The sequence below is a fragment of the Scyliorhinus torazame genome, chromosome 17 (genome assembly GCF_047496885.1).
Source record: "Scyliorhinus torazame isolate Kashiwa2021f chromosome 17, sScyTor2.1, whole genome shotgun sequence".
Taxonomy (NCBI): domain Eukaryota; kingdom Metazoa; phylum Chordata; class Chondrichthyes; order Carcharhiniformes; family Scyliorhinidae; genus Scyliorhinus; species Scyliorhinus torazame.
This window is the reverse complement of record NC_092723.1, coordinates 171,952,796-171,972,030: the sequence shown is the minus strand read 5'-3', so window position 1 is coordinate 171,972,030 and position 19,235 is coordinate 171,952,796. Positions and strand designations below refer to the sequence as shown.

The 19,235-nt window shown below is 49.7% G+C and overlaps 1 long non-coding RNA gene across 1 annotated transcript in view; it reads right to left on the bottom strand.

Annotated features, from left to right (window-relative positions):
- Window positions 1–488: 488 nt before the first annotated feature.
- Window positions 489–19,235, bottom strand: part of LOC140394412 (uncharacterized) — a 142,317-nt gene continuing 123,570 nt past the window's right edge. The window contains exons 2-3 of the long non-coding RNA XR_011935875.1: window positions 2,898–3,034; window positions 489–1,212 (exon numbers count right to left, since the gene is read on the bottom strand). This is a non-coding gene — a long non-coding RNA (uncharacterized lncRNA). The remainder of the gene's footprint in view (window positions 1,213–2,897; window positions 3,035–19,235) is intronic.

Sequence of the window (19,235 nt, the reverse complement as noted above, 5' to 3'; positions counted from 1 at the left end):
AGTGTTGGTCCCCTTATCTAAGCAAAGATATACTGGCATTGGAGGCAGTCCAGAGAAGATTTGCTAGGTTGCAACAAGGCCATGATCTTAATGTCAATGTAATGTATATTGGAAAGCAGCTTATTTAGTTCTCCATAAAAGACAACACACAGCTGTTGATGTTACAACTGGATGGTAAGATCCCAGAATGGAACACCGGCTCAAAAGGCCATCAGCGGAATTCTCAGTCTGCGGGACCCTCTGGTCTGCCGGCAGTGCACCCACGCCCGTGGGTTTCTTGATGGCGTGGGGTGGCCACAATAGGAAGCCCCATTGGCCAGCTGCAGGAACGGCTAACGGGGGTGCACCGCACCGGAAAACGTGGCTAGCGGACCAGAGAATCCCGCCCCGTAACTTTTATTTATTTTTTTATACAATGTGGAGGAACCGAGTCTCAGGACTGCTAATTAGTTTTAACAACAAGACAATAAACATTTATTAAACATGAAAAGTTTGGATGATATGGTACACCTTTACTCCCGCCTTAGCTTAACAATTACACATCGGTTTTAGGATTAACATGGATTACAAAGTACACCTGAATCTACAATGGTCTCATTAACACTAAATCCCTTTTAAGCACACAAGGTGACTGTGGGAAAATACACTCTCCACTCTAAACCCCACGTGGATGCTTGTGGATGTCTCCCCAGAATCCCCCCATAAGATTGTCATGTGAAAGTTTCCAAACTCCACTCTGAAAACGCACTTTAAAATCTTCTTTCATAAGCATGCTTCCCTTTAGTGGTTTGCAATTCAAAATATAGACCAGGTTTTCCAAATTACCCTTTTAAACAAAGCTTCCGCTCCACTTTTAACAGAGAATCCAGTCCAGCATTTTGCATCAACCCCTTTAGGATTTATTTGTCTCGGCTGCTGTGCAAACTTTTCACAATTGCTTTAACTCTCGATTCCCAGACTGTATTAAAATTGAATCAGACATTTGATTTGTCCCACCTTAAATCTGTTTACGGCAATTGGCTCTTTAACTCAGAACACTTTGTTTACTCTGCCTTGAATTCTTCTGAACCATTCCTTGGTCTCTGTTCACTTAACTCCAGACTTATCGGACACTTTGCTTCATTTCTCTAGTTTCCTTGAGGCCCGAACCAACGCCGGAGTGTGGCAACGAGGGGATTTTCACAGTATCTTCATTGCAGTGTTAATGTAAGCCTACTTGTGACAGTAATAAAGATTATTATTAGAAACACAGTTGGAACTTAACCAACGCCTACACATACAAACACCTTTTTCCAGCCTGAATCTAACTGTAGGGTTTACCCTTCCAGGCACAGAAACATTAAATTAAACTCACCTGAAATGGCGGTATTCTCCGTTGCCTGACGTCGATATCATAATCGACGATTGGGCGGAGAATCCATTCTGACACCCAAATTGGGGCAGGTGCCGGTTTGACACCGGTCAGCCATGCTCCGCCAGCTCGGAAGTGGCGTAATTGCCTTCCGCGCCACATGCCGTTGGAACGGCGTTGGCATGTCATCGGAAGGGCCTCCCACGATGCTCCGCCCCCGATGGGCCGAGTTCCCGACCACGCGGTTGACGTCTGGTCTGAGTGGTCGGGAACTCGGCGTGGCAACTGTGGACTATGTCCAGCACCGCCACACTCAGATGGGATCCGTGCCGCTAGGCTGGGGAAGCTTCCACGAGGGCTGGGGAGACTGGCATGGGGGGGCCAGGGGGTGGCCTGTGGGGTCGTAGATCGCGGGTCGGGACCACACATGGCCGGCGCCATGCTCTACGGCGCGACAGCTACAGGTCATCTCCGTGTGCATGTGCGGCCAGGGACCCGGTCACTCCCCTGCCATTTTCAGCACCGGAGCCGGGGGTTTCACCCGGCACCACTGCTAGCCCCTCACCGGTCCCAGAATCGGTGAGGGTTTGGCGCCGATTTTGGTGTCATAAAACGCCCCCAAATTCTTTGTTTCAGCTGGCACTTAGCAGCTGAAACAGAGAATCCAGCCCCATGCCTCATTTCTAATGTTTACCTGTACAAATACAAATCCCTTAAAACAACTTTTTTTTGTTCCTAACACAGCCCAGGTACCTGGTCTGCCATACTTAATAAGGACAAACAAGAAACAATTGCTGAAACATAGCCTGCTTGAGTTCCCGTCTCCAAGATTGGTTTGATTTGTGGTAACCAGTGCCAGCCCATCAATCGTTGGTCCCTCGGAATCTCAGTGGCCATTAGTTGAAACTTACATTTTCCTCCCACAGCAATATTCATGCCAAGAGTTGCCCAGGTAACTGCTGGGCCGCCTCCCTGCTCCCAAACCCCACCTGTGCACTGCAGCTATGAATTATCGTGCAGAGGTTTGAGTCTTGTTGGCACGTTGTCATACTGTTGGGATTTGAAGCAGTTCTAAACTATTCCACACACACACACAACAGAGCATGAAATTCATTCATGTGCTAAGCCATTGGCAGAGCCGAGCTTCCTTCATTTTAACTAAAACACTGGCGAGACGTGCAAAACATTCCACACCGTGACATTAGGAAGACGCAGGAGCTGGGCAGATCTCGATTCGGATTATTTTCACATATTCAGCTCCCTCTCTCCACGTATATATTGTAATTACATGCAGCTTCAATTCAATATTTTTGCAATAAATATGAGCGATACTTATCAGCCCACTGACTCAATGCCATGGGCTATCAATCTAGTTCACAAAGAATTGCACTAAACAGTCCACACATGACATTAATCCATTCAAAATCTTTGTCGACGTGACGCGCAGATTTATCTGCATATTTTGGCTGGTTTGGGTAGGATTCCCTGAACAAATCTATGCGCCGCTTGGCCATTTTCCCAGCCCTTTACGGTCTGTCGCAATCACCTTGGCTCTGATCTTGCTCATCTTCCTGCCCATCTGTGGAGCTTCAACGTCCAATCCCCGATGAAGCAGGAGGTGAGGCCGCAATTCAATTTCAGCCGTGATGTACTTTGTGTCACCGTCGAGATGCATGAGAGAAACTGAATTAGACAACAGAAAGAACGTTTGAAGGTTAAAGCCTTTTTTTTCTCCCCCCCCCCCCCCATTAACTGCAAAGGTTGAAATGTACCATCCATTGCAGCTGCAGTGTTTTATATCGCTGCCTTTCTGAGCAATAAACTCCATGGTGCCTTCGAATAGAAAAGCGCGACTAACCCCACAGCGCTTTATTAAGGTATATAGGAAAAAATGTATAAGCAATAGGGTACAAAAAACATGTGGGGGAATCGTAAACAGATGGGGCTCAGATAACATGTCATTCGTGCACCACAGTCAGTAATATTTCTGGTAGCTTTCAGCTGGCATTAACATTTTCTCGATTTGTTTTCCCTTTACCATTTGTTTGAGATGTATTGTGAATTTTCACATCTGCGCTACTCTCTGCATTTCTAAATTCCTGAATCGAGCATCTGGTAACTGTTAGCCTATCTACTCAACACACAGGAGCAATCTGTTTATACAAGTCGGATAAAGAAACTATTTAACCCTTCAAGGACTGTCCAGTGTAGTTTTGCCTACTTTCAAATGTTGCTGCAAAGAGGAATTATCCATAGAGTCTGCCCCAATCCTCCGAAAGAGCACCCTACCTAGACCCACTCCCCCGCTCAATCACCGTAACCCCGCCCAAACATTGGACACGAGGGGCAATTCAGCGTGGCCATTCCCCCTCACCTGCATATCTTTGGTCTGTGGGAGGAAGCCGGAGCATCCGGAGGAAACCCACGCACACACAGGGAGAAAGTGCAAACTCCACACAGGCAGTCACCCCAGGCCGGAATCGAACCCGGGCCCCTGGTGCTGTGAGGCAGCAGTGTTAACCGCTGTGCCACCGTCCCACCACTTGTTACTTGTTACTGAAAGGAGGGCAGACCCACAAACGCTGCCATGGGCCTCACCCTCTTTGGTCAGGAGGACAGACACTTGAAGTACTGGGAGCATGGCCCATGTCTCTTTTCTTCCATTGCTAAGCACTTCTCTGGCAAAATGGGTGAGATCAGGAACTCCATCTTTTTGCGGAATTTGTGATCGGAGGCTGGCTCTCAGATCTTGGACTGCCCTCCGAGTCATACTACCATGTGAGGATAGAAATTTGTCATTGATCTTTGAAAGCATAACCGACGGCATGTGGACGACTTGTAACCCAATCAGCAGGTGCTAAACTCACCTAAAATTGGGCCTTAATTCACTAATTTGAGGGTGTCGCCGGTGCTTGAGGCACCTGGGGCCTATACTTAGAAAGGGCGAAGTTCAAATGGCTTGCCTCATCTGCTGCAGCCCTTACGTCAGTCTACGGAAGAAGGAAAGGATGACAGTGGGTAGGGGGAGTGAGGGACTGGTCGCAGTCTGGCAGCGGTCCTTGGGCGTGATGTGGAGCTGGGAGGAACGTCGTCCCCAGTCCACACCTGCCTTCAAAACAAAAAACCTTTTTGTGGGTGGCAGCTTCGTAACCGTGGCCACAGTTGATGATTCCTGAGTCGAATCAATTTAGCAGAGGGGGCATTTGCATCGGGCAGCAGTGGTCGACGCTTGATAAATCACCTGGCCCATTTTGGAGTTGAATGCCTTTCAGGCAACAGGAAATTGGTGCTTTTTGCATTTGTTTTCTCGGAGTGAGGACCAATTTCTCTTCCTCTGTGTTTTCGTCATTCTTTCATGGGTTGTGGGTTTCATTGGCAAGGCCAGCATTAGTTGCCCATCTCAAATTTCCCTTGATCTGAGTGGCGCGTTAGGTCACTTCAGAGGACATCTAAGTGTGAACCACATTGCTGTGGGGCTGGAGTTACATGTAGGCCAAATCAGGTAAGGATGGCAGATTTTATTGGTGAATCAGATAGGTTTTTACAGCAATCGAATCATGGAATCATAGAATTCGTACTGTGCAGAAGGAGGCCATTCAGCCCATCGAATCTGCACCAGCCTCTGAAAAGACAACCTACCGAGGCCCATTCCCCGCAACCCCATAACCCCACCTAGCCTTTGGGACAAAGAAACAATTTAACATGGCCAACACACCTAACCTGTACATCCTTTGGACCATTATGGTCAGCTGAGGCTAGCTTTCGATCCCAGATTTATTAACAGAATTCAAATGGCAGCCCAGTTGCCACGGTGGGATTTGAACCCATGTCCTCACAGCAGGAACCTGGGTCTCTGAATTACCAGTCCAGTGACATTACCACTACCCCATCGTCTCCCTCTCCGTTGTTTCACACCTCTGTGCCTTCATTTAAAAAAAAAAAATCAGTATTATTAGCTTTTTTATAAAGTGCCACATTGCCCCAAATTTCAGTGCATGCAATGGATTACTTTGGCTTTAAGTGTGCCAGCCATTCTTGTGCAAAGCAAGACCCCACAATCAGAGAGATTAATATCTTGTTTTTTCGTAGCATTGGTTCAACAACTGTTCAGCACAGCAGCAGAACTCCACCCCCTTACCGTCCCCCACACCTGGTCATCTATCTTTAATTCTTATATTTGCTACACTGCTGTTGCAGTCTCTTCCAGCTACAGGACAGTATCGAACAGATTTTCTCGCTTTCGTCCTGATGAAAACACGGGCAGTATAGGGGCAGCACTGTAGCACAAGTGGATAGCACTGTGGCTACATCGTTTCCTGCACTGACAAGCTCAGCTCGCCGGTGCAGAAAGACGACTTGCGGATGGGAGCGCCATTTTTAAAGGCCCAGGTGGCAGTGCCAAGGTGCCAGGCTGGCAGTGCCAAGGTACCTGAGTGTCAGAGGGAGTACCAGGGTACCACGCATCCCCAGACCGACCACCCGGGATTCTCTAATGGCCTGGGGAACCCCCTCCCCAACTGCCGTTACTCCTGATCCACGCTTGCGTGCACCACTGATAGACGGCGCACTGCCAAGGTCTCCCAGGCGAGGCCGTTAGGTCCAGGAGGTCGAGAGAATCCAGCGCAGACATATTTAAATGGGCCTAATGGTTCACTTAAACATGCTAACCTGGATCTTGCCCAGTGAGGGCGAGATCCAGATCGTGACGTCTGGCGAGATGCCGTTCAATCTCGGGAGACATCTCGAGCATTGCGAGTCTCTTTAACGCCCTTGATGCGTCACCAAGTCGGGCACAAGGAGGCCGATAAATCGCTCCCGATAACTCTGTTTCTCTCTCCCTACAGATGCTGCCAAACCTGCTGAGCTTTCCCAGCATCCTCCGTTTGCTCTTGATGTGCCATCAATGACGACAGACGAGAGTCGGAAGAGTAAACTGTGGCTCTGATCAGCTAAAAGACATCTGTTGGCAGCCGGTCCCAGAATGAGGGCAGGGCTGGAGGTTAGCTACCTTTATACTTGAACCCGAGGGGCGAGCCAGCAGGGACAAACCCAGACATGTAACAAACAGTAAGAACAGTAAGTACCATAAGTAAGAACAGTAGGTACAATATAATACAGTGGTTCACCACATTCACCCCCTGTTAAAAAAGAGTCCGGCGGGGGTGAAGTGGACGGGTTGAATTAGAGATTGAGTCTGTCGGGGGCTCTGACCTTCTGCTGTGATCGCCTCAGTCCCGGCTGTGGTGAGGACACTGGTGTCGGATGAAGTGTTGAGACCTGCGTATCGTCTTCCGGATAAGTAGCAACGGAGGGAGACGGTGTAGAGTCGTGAGTAGCAACAGAGAGAGACAGTGTAGAGTCGGGGGTAGTGGTGATGGTCGCTGGGGAACCTGCGGGTGCCAAGTCCCGAAGGGAGACTGTGTCCTCCCGCCCGTCATGGTGTGCCACGTAGGCATATTGGGGGTTAGCATGGAGGAGAAGGACCCGTTCGACCAGGGGATCCGACTTGTGACTCCTCGCATGCTTCCGGAGGAGGACGGGCCCTGGAACCGTCAGCCAGGACGGGAGCGAGACCCCTGAGGTGGACTTCCCGGGGAAGACAAACATCCTCTCATGAGGGGTCACATTGGTGACGGTACACAGGAGCGACCGGATGGAGTGGAGCGCATCAGGAAGGACCTCCTGCCAGCAGGAGACAGGGAGACTTCTGGACAAGAAGGACGGCCTTCCAGACCACCGCGTTCTCCCTCTCCACCTGTCCATTTCCCCGGGGGTTGTAGCTTGTAGTCCTACTTGAGGCGATGCCCTTGCTAAGCAGGAACTGACGCAGCTCATCACTCATGAAGGAGGAACCCCGATCGTTATGGATGTAAGTGGGGAAACCGAACAAGGTGAAGAGGCCGTGCAGGGCCTTGATGACTGTGGCAGAGGTCATGTCAGGGCACGGGATGGCGAAAGGGAAATATGAGTACTCATCAATGATGTTGAGAAAGTACACATTGCGGTCAGTGGACGAGAGGGACCTTTGAAATCGATGCTGAGGCGCTCAAAGGGGCGGGAGGCCTTTACCAGGTGTGCTCTATCCGGCCGATAGAAGTGCGGTTTGCACTCCGCGCAGACCTGGCAGTCCCTGGTCATGGTCCTGACCTCCTCGATGGAGTAAGGCAGGTTGCCGGCCTTGATAAAATGGAAAAAAACGAGGGACCCCCGGGTAACAGAGGACATTGTGGAGGGCCCAAAGTCGGTCTACTTGTGCGCTGGCACATGTACCGCGGGATAGGGCATCTGGGGGCAAATTGAGCTTCCCAGGTCGATACAAGCTATCATAAATATAGGTGGAGAGTTCGATCCTCCACCTTAGGATCTTGTTATTCTTGATCTTGTCCCGCTGCTATTGTTAAACATGAAGGCAACCGTCCGTTGGTCAGTGAGGAGAGTGAATCACCTGGCGGCCAGGTAATGCCTCCAATCTCGCACAGCTTCTACAATGGGCTGGGCTTCCTTTTCGACGGAGGAGTGTCGATTTTCAGAGCCCTGGAGGGTACGGGAGAAGAAAGCCACGGGCCTGCCTGCCTGGTTGAGGGTAGCGGCCAGAGTAAAGTCAAATGCATCGCTCTCCACCTGGAACATGATGGACTCGTCTACTGCGTACATCGTGGCTTTGGCAAGATCTGTTTCGATGCGGTTGAAGGCCAGGCGGGCCTCAGCCGTCAGGGGAAAAATGGTAGGTTTAATAAGTGGGCGGGCCTTGTCTGCATAATTGGGGACCCACTGGGTATAATAGGAAAAGAACCTCAGGCATCTCTTCAGGGCCTTGGGGCAGTGGGGGTGTGGAAGTTCCAGGAGGGGGCGCATGCGGTCGGGATCGGGCCCTAGGACTCCGTTTTCCACAACGTAGCCAAGGATGGCTAGGCGGGTTGTGCGGAAAACACATTTCTCCTTATTGTCTGTTAGGTTAAGGAGCTTGGCGGTGTGGAGGAAATGTTGGAGGTTAGCGTCATGGTCCTGCTGGTCATGGCCGCAGATGGTGACATTATCCAGATATGGGAACGTGGCCTGCAGCCCGTACTGGTCAACCATTCGGTCCATCTCCCGTTGGAAGACCGAGACTCCATTGGTGATGCCAAAGGGGACCCTGAGGAAGTGGTAGAGGCGGCCGTCTGCCTCGAAGCCAGTGTATTGGCGGTCCTCCAGGTGGATAGGGAGCTGGTGGTACGCGGACTTCAAGTCAATAGCGGAGAAGACTCGGTACTGCACAATCTGATTGACCATGTCGGATATGCGGGGGAGAGGGTACGCATCGAGCTGCGTGTACCGGTTGATGGTCTGACTGTAGTCGATGACCATCCGGTGCTTCCCCTCAGTTTTGACGACCACCACTTGGGCTCTCCAGGGGCTAGTACTGGCCTCTATGATCCCTTTCCGCAGGAGTCACTGGACCTCCGACCTGATAAAGGCCTTGTCCCAAGCACGGTATCGTCTGCTCCTAGTGGCGACGGGCTTACAGTCCAGGGTGAGGTTAGCAAAGAGCGGGGGTGGGGCGACCTTAAGGGTCGAGAGGCTACAGACGGTGAGAGGGGGCAGGGGTCCATCGAACTCCAAGGTAAGACTTTTGAGGTGGCATTGGAAATCTAGACCTAGTAGTAGGGCAGCGCAGAGTTGGGGGAGGACGTAGAGCTTGAAATTTTTGTACTCGACGCCCCGTACTGTAAGGGTTGCGACACAGTACCCACGGACTTCCACGGAATGTGATTTGGAAACCAGGGAGATTTTCTGGGTCGCGGGTAAAATTGGGAGGGAGCAGCGCCATACCGTATCTGGGTGAATGAAACTCTCCGTGCTCCCGGAGTCGAAGAGGCAGATTGTCTCGTGGCCGTTAATCCGGACGGCCATCATGGATTTGGTGAGGTGATGAGGTCGAGGGGAGCGGAGGCCAGCGTACGATCTGGTGAGCAGGGGTTCTGTGAGGCAGCGGGGTGATTCCAAGATGGCGGCCCCCACGGGTCGCACGTGGCGGGTGGCGTTGAAGATGGCGGCCACCACGGGTCACACGTGACGGGTGGCGTCGAAGATGGCGGCGGTCCCCGCGGGCTACACGCAGCGCTGCTGGGTTTAGAAACAGGTCGGGCCTGGCAGACTTTAAAGAAGTGGCCCTTCATTCCGCACCCGTTGCAGATCGCGCTCTTCGCTGGGCAGCGTTGTCTGGGGTGCTTACCCTGGCCACAGAAGTAACTTTTCGGGCCTCCGGAGTTGGCGGGCCGCTGCGCGGCACTGGCTTGCGGCGCCCCGGGTCGGGTGATGGCGGCACCCACGACGTCCACGAGGGTGCTGCGTGGTTGGAGGCATGTTATGGAAGGCCACTTCCAACGAGTCCGAGAGTTGTACTGTGTCTTGGAGGTCGAGTGTACCCCCTTCTAGTAGGCGCTGGCGGATGTAATTAGATTTTATGCCTGCGACATAGGCGTCCCGGATCAGCAATTCGGTGAGCTTGTCAGCCGATACCACCTTACAACTGCACTTCCGGCCGAGTACCCGCAAGGCGCGCAGAAATTCAGCGTGCGATTCTCTGGGGCACTGTCGCCTCGTGGCAAGGAGATGCCGAGCGTACACCTCATTGACTTCCTTAACATACTGCCCCTTCAACATCGTTATCAAATCCTCGAACGAGGTAGCGTCTCTGATAAGAAGGAAAACTTGCGGACTCACCTGGGAGTTGAGGATTCTCAGCTTGTGGGTCTCAGCGACAGCGGCGGTGGAGGAATCAATGTAAGATTCAAAGCAGCTTAGCCAGCGTTCAAACGTGGCAGTGGCGTCGGCTGCTTGGGGGTCCAGCTCCAGGCAATCAGGGTTGAGTGATGGATCCATCTTAAAATTTTAGCTGATTAAATTGATGTACCATCAATGATGACAGACGAGAGTCGGAAGAGTAAACTGTGGCTTTAATCAGTTAAAAGACACCTGTTGGCAGCTGGTCCCAGAATGAGGGCAGGGCTGGAGGTTAGCTACCTTTATACTTGAGCCCGAGGGGCGGAGCCAGCAGGCAGTAACAAACAGTAAGAACAGTAAGTACCATAAGTAAGAACAGTATGTACAATATAATACAGTGGTTCACCACAACATCAAAAAAGAGGAGAGTTCTCCATGGTGAACTGGCCAAAATTTACCCCAAATAATCCGGTCGTTACCCCATTTCTGTTTGTGAGATCTTGCTGCGGGCGAATTGGTTGATGCATTTTCTATCTGAAATCAGTGAACTTCAATGGTTGTCAGTTAAGCATTTTTCAGATATCCTGATGTTGTGAAAGGCGCTATATAAATGCACATATCTCCTGAGAAAGAGCTTCACAACTGTGCAAGCATATTACACCAGCTTTGCACGTTTTATTTAATGGAAAAGTCTGCATATTAAGCAGGGCAAATCCACATGTCATCATTTGAGGGTTTATTATGAGAGACTCCAGACCAGTCGACACAAACAGAAGCAATCTTTTACGGCCATTGTCAATTTCGCCAAACACACAGTACCCAATTTTAAGTATTGCACGGATTCTGTTTTCTAATTTTATAACCAATTACACAGCAATTTTGACCCGACATCATTATGAAGTTTAGCTTTATAAGCAGTTATTAAAATCAGGCATTTTAGAGGTTTTATTGACTTGGTATTGGCAGTAATGTGGTCCTGCACTGAGATTGTTCCAGTCTAGAAACCATGGAAACAAAACTATAAAATCTTAATGCGGGATAACGTTAGTATCGGGTTCATTACAGCATGAAATTTGTGACCCAATTTAGGATGTATTTGCCTAATGGCTGGATCTGGTCCAATTGGAACCTTGGAGTTATGGCTGTCCTTTTCAACAGGAACTCTGTATTAAGTGGGAATTATGTTCCAATGTGCAAGTGTAATCCTGTTTATTTGCTGCTGTGGTTGTGACTACACTCACATTCAGATGTAGAACAGCGCATTGCAGAACACGCCTTATTATTTTCAATCTCTCTCAGCAACGTTGCGATCTATGACTTAAACTGTAGCAGCAAAAGTACAGAGCCTTCTCTAATACCCTGAGTCACAAGATTCAAGGCCCACATCAGGAGGCTGAAAGTTCAGTGTATTACTGAGGTAATGCTGTATCACTAGAGGTACCACCTTAACGATGAGGTGTTAGACCAAGGCCCACTCTGTCTTGCACAGGTGCCATTGCTCCACATTGAAGATCAGAGGGGTTCGACCCATTGTAGAGGCCAACATTTATCTCTCAACCAACGTCTCAAACAGATGATCTGGTTGGTTCATTTTGTAACTTTTTGTGGGAGCATGCTGTGCGGAAATTGGGTGCCACGCCTCCTACGTTACATCGGTGACCACACGTCAAAAGTCCTTCATTGGATGCTGAGCGATCTTGGATTACCTGAGATCATGATAGCGCCATATAAACACTCGTCTTTCTTTAGTTCATGATGATGGGAAATCTATTTGTTTGCAAAATAGCTGAGCTGGGTTTTCAAGAACCCTCGTGCATCTGGCCTGCAATAGCACGCTGTCAATTTTAAAAAACAGGTAAAATGACTTTTGCTTTGGAGAGCTTCATTTTCTTCAGGCTCCAAGCTTCTCTTAAATGAGCGTTTTTGGTTCATGTTACATGTTTCCTTTTTACATCTTTGCAGCTCAAATGTACTGGCTCATTTCACGTGATAGATGGCACATTCTCTGTTTGTTTCATTTGACACAAAAAAAGATAAAGTAACTTAAATGAACGGAACATATAAAATAGATCGGATCCTAAAAGTCCTTCCATTGGAGCTAAACCTAGACATCGAATTAAGAGCACTGTAAAAGAATAAGGAACAGCAGGGGGTGGTTTATGGGTTGATAACCCATTTGATTGGGTGGTATTTAATGGACGTGATGGGGGTCTCGCCTGTCGGCTCTCCAGCCACTCAAGCACTTAACCGAACAGTCATGGGCCTTCCCCAGGGTCAAGGATCCCGACTGGAAATCCCGCCCACCAAGAGTTGCCATCCACCCGAGGACTAGTGTCGTTGCTGGATACCAGGGCTGCAACAGCCAGCTGTTGAAACTGGCTGGATCTTCCAGTTCCGCCGATGGTGCATCCTCGCCATGGGTTTCCTGCCAGCTGGGGGTTCATCCCAAGGGAAACCCCGTGATGGAGCGGGAAATAAAATATTAATAAAAATAAAAGGATCAGTACAAGGATCTTTGGTGCACTGGGATGACTTCTAGTTCGTGAATTTCTGAAGTTCAGCATTCGTTTTGATAGTTCTTCCTTCTAGGATTCTCTGGTAAGGTTCTCAGACTCAGCATCATTCCAGGTTCACAGCAAAGGATGTGCTGGTCACTCACTGCTTTCAGAGCAATAAATCAGTTTTGACACTTCAGCAAGGAGGAGCGAGAGAGAGAGAGAGAGAGAGAGTGAGAGAGAGAGGGAGAGAGATCCTTTCACTTCCAAAGTCTAAAAGCTTCCAGCTAGTTCTCTCGGAAGCATCACGCAGGAACCAACCGCTAACCGCTGTCAGGCAGAACACCATCCCTGGCCCAACCACCAGCCGCTAGCCAAACAATCGATCTGACTCCCTCAAAACCTGGTTCCTAAGATTCACTCGGATCCGCTTCTCCTCTCCAAAAACAAAACCTGGGAACACAGTCTCCTGGCAAACAGGCTGCTTCAACCTTGAGTCTTCTGCTTAAAGGCACATTCCGATTATGGGTCCACAGACCAAAATCATAAAATAACATAAAAGAAATGGGAACAAAGGAAATAGACAGGAAGGACTCTTGCGTACCTCCCCCCTTAGAGCGATAAAACGTCATTGCTAGGATGTTTCATCACAAGGTATGTGACATAAACTACAAAACAAATATTCATTCATCATTCCTTTCCCACTAGACAAGTTCCCCCAATTCTTATATCAACACTGAATATCAGCAATAACATTGTCCTTTCCAGGAATATGCACAATTTGTACGTTGAAAGGTTGCAACCATAACTCCAACTGGACAATCTTGCTTTCCGAGTGTTAAATTTTTCCACAAATGCGAGTCTGTGCAGAGTAGGTTTTGCTTATTATCACGCCAGATATAAATTTCAAAATTCTAAAGGGCTAGCGGCAACGCTAAGGCTTCCTTCTCAATGGTGGAGTGCTTCCCTTCGGGTACCCAGGCGCCCACATGCTCCTCCATTTGATAGAGGGGCAGCTGGAGTGGAATGCAGAATGCCCGCCGTCCCCTGGCGCAGTCACTCGTGGGGCTGGGTTCTCCGATTCTCAGGCTATGTCCTGACACCAGCGTGGGAACGGTGGCCTTTCACGACCAAAAAGTCTTCGCACAACGACCACCGATCCTCCGTTTGGCTGGGGGCTAGCATGCGGGCAGCGTAGAGCACCCGGCTCTCACTGCTGATACGGCCGGAGAATTGCCGGGTCCATGGCGGCGGCACAATGGCAGCCTGCGGCGACCACGCCGTGCAACATGGCACCAGCTGCATGCAGACCCGGCCTGGCAAGTAGTGCCCCCCCCCTTTGGACAGTCCCCGACCCCCGGACCACCCCCCAACAGCGCCCCCAGCCCCTGCCAAAGTCCCCCCTGCCCGCGGATCGGCCCTCCCTCGACTGTGGAGGTGCTGGAGAGTCCGCAGCCGCCACTCTGAGTCCCGACAAGTAATACCAAGAGAGACCGTGGGGAATTCGGCCGGTCGGGGGCAGAGCATCAGGGGGACGGCCTCAGGCAACGTCCTGAGGCCGTCGATATGGCATACTCCTATGCCACTTTGGAGGGGGTGCAGCATCGCGAAAGCGGCACCGCCCCCGATTTCGGCGCAAACTTTGATTCTCCAGCCGATCGCTGAACGTGATTTTGGCGTCGCCGACCGGAGAATCCCACCCGTGGTTTCCCACCAGTGAAGCCTTGCAATATGGAGCTCATGTCCTCAGCCATGGAGGTCATGAGCTGAGCCATGGAGTGGACATCCACTGCCTTGGAATGCACCTCCTGCGCCAAGTACCCATTGCAGACACCACCCTCGCAGTCTTGGCCTCGTTGCGTTGGAGTGGCGGCACCATCTCCTCGGACAGACGGCGATAGGACTCCTCCAGTCAGCCTTGCAGTCCAAGGAAGGATGCTGTCATCCTTTCCTGTCGCTCACAACTCTGCCTTTGTAGTTCCAACAGCTCTGAGAAGACCGTACCAGGGGGACACGCCATCGGCCAGGGGTTCGGCAGTGTCCTGGGCTCCGACAGCACTCCGAGTGGGACATCCCTGCCTCCATCTGCTGTGGATCTTCAGCTGTGAGGTGATCTCCAGTGAGTGACCCAGAAGTCCGCCAGCTACTGAATCCCACCGAGGTGTGAAGATCTGCACCGGTGGAGGGTGCGGGCGACAGCTATGACACCTCTTCAATGATGATGTCCGAGAATTCTCCCTCAGAGCTGCTCGGCTCCTTAGTTTCCAGCGGGCACAAGGATGGTCCAGTCTGTTCTCCTGATTACCTTGCAAGGGAATGGAGGTGGAATTAGCACATCACGGGGGATAAATGATGTCAGATGTTTACTCAGGTGAAGTTTGAGGAATGACTATGTGTCCTTAGAGTTCCCACTTTTGCTCGCTGCTCCCACTTCTCCATTTGCAGAGGCACGGATCTGCTCATCCCCGGTCATGTCAAGGGATCTTTCCTCATGTGGGGTTTGGGGGCAGAGCCACCTGCTTGACTCCGGATGGCTCGACCCGCTCACACTGGTTGTCCTCGGGTTTGTCCTGCGGAGAGTCAGATGGGGAGAGTGTAGGTGGGAGTCCGGCCAGTTCAGATGGTTGAGGAGTGGCACCATGGGGATGGGGGAAAGGCCAGAGGGCCTCATGACAGGTGGGCAACCTAGGAGGTGGCTGGGTGAGTGAACACCTTGGAGGTGTGAGGAGGGTGTGAGGAGTACATTGAGGGGTGCATGACCATGCAAAGAATGTCATTAATTTTGATCCCGACACTGCTGCCCCATCCTCGTCTGCAGGGAGCTGGCACTGACTAAAGTTGCCAGGGTGGTTACCTTGCTGGAGGAACACCTTTTTAGACACGGGTACAGGAGGTCCCGTCTCTGCTGAACTCCATCCAGGAGTTCCAGAATCTTGGAGCAAGTTTCCTGGCTGCCACCTGCTCAGTTGGATTTGGCGAGTGCTGGGGAGGCGTTTAAATGGAGCTCCCCAGTGATCACAGTGATTAAGTTTCCCCGAGGCGAGCAAAGTAGCAGTAGGCCACCAAGAGCACAGCGTGACTCACGTGAAGAAAACAACTTTTTAAGGGGATCAATGATATGCCTTGAGATTTGCCGCCAACGCCGTGATTTGCAGTTTATCTCACCGGAACTGACACTTCACCATTTTTGGTAAGATTCCACCTTATGGTTTGCATGTGTGTTATGTGTGTGTGTGTATGTATGTTATGTGAGTGTGTATGCTATATGTGTGTGTGTGTGTGTGTTATATGAGTGTGTGCATGTATATTATGTGTGTATGTGTATGTTATGTGTTTGGGTATGTATGTTATGTGAGTGTGTGTGTGTATTTTGTGCATGTGTTGTGTGTGCGCATGTTATGTGCGTGTGTGTGCTATGAGTGTATGCGTATTATGTGAGTGTGTGCCTGTTTGTTGTGTGCACGTGTTTGTTGTGCGAGTATATGTGTCTGTTTATGTTATACATGTTTGTTGTTTGTATGTGTGTTGTGCATGTGTGTTATGTGTGTGTGTTTGTGTATATGTTGTATGTATATGTTGTGTCAATGCTTTTGCATTTTGACTATATATCATGATAATATATAGACACCAATCATTCAAGGGATTGTGTAAACATGTTGTCGATTCATTTAATTAGACGAACATATGAGCACAGATGTTCATGGATAGAAAGCTTGAAGACACCAACAGCAGAGTTATGCGTGTGTGTGTGTGCTCTGCTCAGAAGCAAAAGTAAAATTAAGATGGGATTGCATGACACACTTCCCTTCTAGTGATGTAATGCTGCTAAAGGCACATTGTAACAAGAGGGACCAGCTCTTTAGTCATCCCTGAGAAGAAAAGAGCCCAATTGATGTCGGGCCAAGTAATCATTAAACCACAATCTGCTCTCTGGTGTGGTCAGTCCTCGTCCTTTTCCCCGAGACTGAAATTCAAACAATGCCACTTCATGATAGCTGCAAATCCAAGTTTGCTCCAGGCAGCAACCCAGTTGCATCCAGCGAGCTGTGGCAGCTGTTGTAGTCATGAATGCCGAGTGCTGCACACATTCCAATGCAATCTGGTGTGTAAGCCACTTCCCTATTTTTAAGCATGTGATATAAATCACAGTGGTATGTGAAAATATAGGCTGCTGTATAAGTCACTGTCCTATAGTCAGCTTTAAATATACCTCACAGAAAATAAAATTGAAGAGATCAGGCTTATGATCAAGTCTCATTCATTATGACTGAGTTATTTTTCTGGTTCTGAGAAGCATAAACTCACTGAAAAAATCCCAAATGTCAATGATTTCAACGGAAACACAAATCAGGAAAGATGGACAATGGACGAATGATCGGATGCTGTGCATTTTACACAATCATCTGAACTCCAAATGATTTCCTTCCAGATGTATTAAACCTTGCCACTTTGTTAATGGTCAAATAAAGGTGACAAACATTTGGCACCAGTTTCCGTTGCCTTGTAGTCAGTCACACAAAGCACTCAGCGCCGTCTTAAACCCCTTGGCATGCCTTCAGCAAAAGTGGCAACTTATCAGAAGCGCAGCACCGATTTTGCATATGTGACAGAAGGCAACAATTGTCTTTGAGCGAGTTAAAGATTGTGATTCCAACTTTAGATGGAGCTCGCAAGCCAGTTGAATCTTGCACTTCTGCTTTCTATCAGCTGAGCATCAACATTCCCAGGCCACCCTCTCTCCCAAGGGAGTCTGTTATTCGATATACAGCCGCGTTTTTATTGGGGTCACAATTTTCAATAGGAAAGACCTTTCCTGTCGTGTGCACTCCAGCTTCACGGATGCATTGGAAGACACCCCTGTTGTAATAGGTCCCAGGTCTGTGTGAGTAGGAGAGTGAGGAAGAGTGGCACAGTTCAGTCCTCGGTCACGTTGGCTGGGTTATGAGTAAGCACTGTTCTAAACGAGCATTAAGTCCATACCAATGAAGGGTGCAACTGTCCGCACGCAACATAAGCTGGAATCCTGCCTGTTTTCTAGTCAGTTGGCAGAAAATCCAACTAAAGAGGTCAACAGCTGGAGCCAAAGGATATGCAAGCAGCAGAAAGTGAGCAAACCGCTGTCCCACTGTTTCTCCATCATCATTTCATCTTTAGTCCGTTAAATAAACAGGGAACCTTGGCGTGGACTGGTGTCAGCTGGGGCTCAGTGGGTAGCTCTCCTGCCTCGCAGGCCAGGAAGCTCCAGGTTGGCGTCCCTTCCCTGGGCTGGAGCACAAGAATCGAGGTTGACAGTCGAGCGCAGTGCTGAGGGAGTGTAGTGCTGCTGGAGGTGCCATCTTTAGGATGAGATGTTAAGCCATGCCTGAGGGGAATCTGAAAGATTCCATTGCTGCTATTTGAAAGTAAAGTGGGGGGACTCTGCCTGATGTTCTGGAGGTCACAGGGCCTTATGGGGAGGGCTGGGGATGGAGGCGCCAACCCTCTCTCTGTGTCGTGTCCCCACAGTCCCACTGAGATCTAACACTCTTCATGTCTGCTTTTTCTGTTTGAGTTGTCATCCGTCGGTCAGCCTAGAAGACGAGGCTGAGTGGGAAACGGGTCACCAATTCGCCATTTGAAGGCCTTAATTGAGACAAAGTTGGACTTCCTGTCTGCGGCCCTACCCACCCCGGCGTAAAACCACTGGGAGGTCAGGGCAGGCGGGATGGCGGAGGGAATCCTGTCCGTGCGACTTCACATTCCCTCCCCCCCCCCCCCCCCCCCCACACACCTTAGAACCCGCTGAGGGAGGAGCGTAAAATTCTGGTCCTGGAGGTCGTTCACTGTTGGCTATAAAGCGAAGCACCAAAGTTTTGTACTTGTAAGTATCAGGGGCTGTTTAGCACAGGGCTAAATCGCTGGCTTTGAAAGCAGACCGAGGCAGGCCAGCAGCACGGTTCAATTCCCGTAATAGCCTCCCCGAACAGGCGCCGGAATGTGGCGACTAGGGGCTTTTCACAGAAACTTCATTTGAAGCCGACTTGTGACAATAAGCAATTTTCATTTTCATTTTTTTCATCAGTGTCGAAAAGGTTAGGTGGGATTACGGGGACATGGGCCCCGGTGGGGTGATATTTTGGAGGATTGATGGGCTGAATGGCCTCCTCCTGCACTGTAGGGATCCGAGCCAATTTTGCTGATGATTGGGAGAACAAGCTTCACATCTTCATCCCAAGCTACCAGTATTCCTTTTACTCCTTGATCTCTTATCTACTCACCTAGCTCCCCCCTTAAATATTCTGAACATTAATACTTTGATTATAATTACTTCATGCTTGGGTAGTTGCCATGCATAGGCTTGTGTGATAGGCATTTTAAATTGAGGCGACCTCATGGGATAATGGTAAAGGAAATGCTTACATCTGTAAAACTCAAATATATTCGACCAATAAGAAGGCAGATTATTATTTAAATGGGTGTAAATTGAGGGAGGTGGATACTCAGCGAGACCTTGGTGTCCTCGTGCATCAGCCGCTGAAAGTAAGTGTGTAGCAGGCAGCAACGAAGGCAAATGGCATATTGGACTTCATAGCAAAAGGATTTGAGTACAGGAATTGGAATGTTTTATTAAAATTTTCTCGGGCAGCGGTGAGGCCACACCTGGAGGGTCGTGTGCAATTTTGGTGTCCTTATCCGAGGAACGA